The sequence below is a fragment of the Hylobates moloch genome, unplaced genomic scaffold, assembly GCF_009828535.3.
Source record: "Hylobates moloch isolate HMO894 unplaced genomic scaffold, HMol_V3 SCAFFOLD_19, whole genome shotgun sequence".
Taxonomy (NCBI): Eukaryota; Metazoa; Chordata; class Mammalia; order Primates; family Hylobatidae; genus Hylobates; species Hylobates moloch.
In genome coordinates, this window is record NW_026652294.1 from 13,114,674 (window position 1) to 13,116,388 (window position 1,715).

Below are 1,715 nucleotides of genomic sequence, written 5' to 3' on the forward strand. Positions count from 1 at the left end.
CCTCCGCCTCCTGGGTTCAAGCAATTCTCTTGCCTCAGCCTCCCAAGTGGCTGGGATTACAGGCACATGCCACCATGCCTGGCTAATTTTTGTATTTTTAGTAGAGATGGGGTTTTGCCATGTTGGCCAGGCTGGTCTCAAAACCCCTGACCTCAGGTGATCTGCCCGCCTTGGCCTCCCAAAGTGCTGGGATTAGAGGTGTGAGCAACCGGGCCCGGGGGGGCGATAGTTTTTTTTAAATGTAATGTTGCAAGACTGAAAAAACACAAAAAAATCCATATACTATGTACCTATTAACATTTCTCCCTATTTATCATTTACTTTTTTTTTTTTGCAGAATTTTAAAAAATTGATACAGATATTGGTATACATTTATGGGGTATATATGATGTTTTATTACATGTATAAACTGTGTAATGATCAAGTCAGGATATCTGGGGTGTCCATTACCTCAAGTATTTATCCTTCCTATGTTTTGGAGACATTTAAAGTCCTCTCTTCTAGCTATTTTGAAATATACAATACACTTGTTAACTACAGCCACTCTGCTCTGCTATCAAACATTAGAACTTACTCCTTCTTCAACTGCATGTTTGTACCTATATAACAAACCTCTTTGTATTCTGCCATCCCACCCACACACCTTTCCCAGACTCTGGTATCTATCATTCTATTCTCTATCTCCACAAAGCCAAGTTTTTTGGCTTCCACATATGAGCGAGCTTTTTTTTTTTTTTTTTTTGACTAACTTGAGAGTAAATTGCGTAAGTCATGATGCCTCACTCCTAAATACTGCAGTGCCTATTTCCTAAGAATGAAGATATTCTTTTACAGCCTGTTATCCAGCTCCATGAGAGAATTTAGCCCTACAGAAAATGACCTGAGTGACTATTTTCCCATTCTCTCAAGGATGCACTTAGCTGGTATGCATAGGAGAGAGGCTAATCCCTCACATATAACAGATGCCTCGGGGCATGAAGACTTACTTCTGCAGACCCAAGTTGAGATGAACTGCCAGTTTTTTTTCATAACTACAGCTATCCATAATACTTTTTTCTAATCTACCTTCCCAATTCCAGTTTTGTAAATTGGCCCAGTAATGTCCTTTATATTTATCTTCCCCTCCAACACAGGGTCCAGTCTAGAATCAGATATTTCATTGTTGTATCTCTTTGGTCTCCCTTAATCTAGAACATTTCTACAACTTTTGTCTCTTATGATAGTAACATTTCTAGAGAATATAGTCCCTTTCTGTAAAAGAACATTATTCATTTTGGGTTGGTCTGATGTTTTCTCATGATTAGACTGAGCCTAAATATCCATGGGGCAGAATACTAACTGAAGAGGTGTTGTGTCCTTCACAGACCATCACTTCTGGATGCCCATGATGCTCATTTGTCCTTTATCTATGGTGCTAATTTTGATTATTTGGTCAAGGTATTCTCTAGTTTCTCTACTATGTAGTTACTGCTTTCCCATTTGCATTTAGCATGCAATCTGTGGGGAGACACTTTAAAATCATCCAAATATCTTGGTCTCCAGTTTTCCACTAAAGTTAGCATCCATTAATGATTCTTGACCAAACCACTCTTCATTTTGCCACTTTAGCCCTCTCTCCATATTTACCAGCCAGCACTTGGCATCATACTGTAAAGGCAAGTCCTCCTTTCCCATTTATATACCTATGTATTACTGGTATGGACTCACAGACTCCT

The 1,715-nt window shown here is 39.1% G+C and overlaps 1 protein-coding gene across 1 annotated transcript in view; it reads right to left on the reverse strand.

Moving 5' to 3' along the window:
* The window catches only part of EIF4ENIF1 (eukaryotic translation initiation factor 4E nuclear import factor 1), a 59,490-nt gene that overhangs the window by 42,232 nt on the left and 15,543 nt on the right, over positions 1–1,715 (reverse strand). The window lies entirely within an intron of this gene.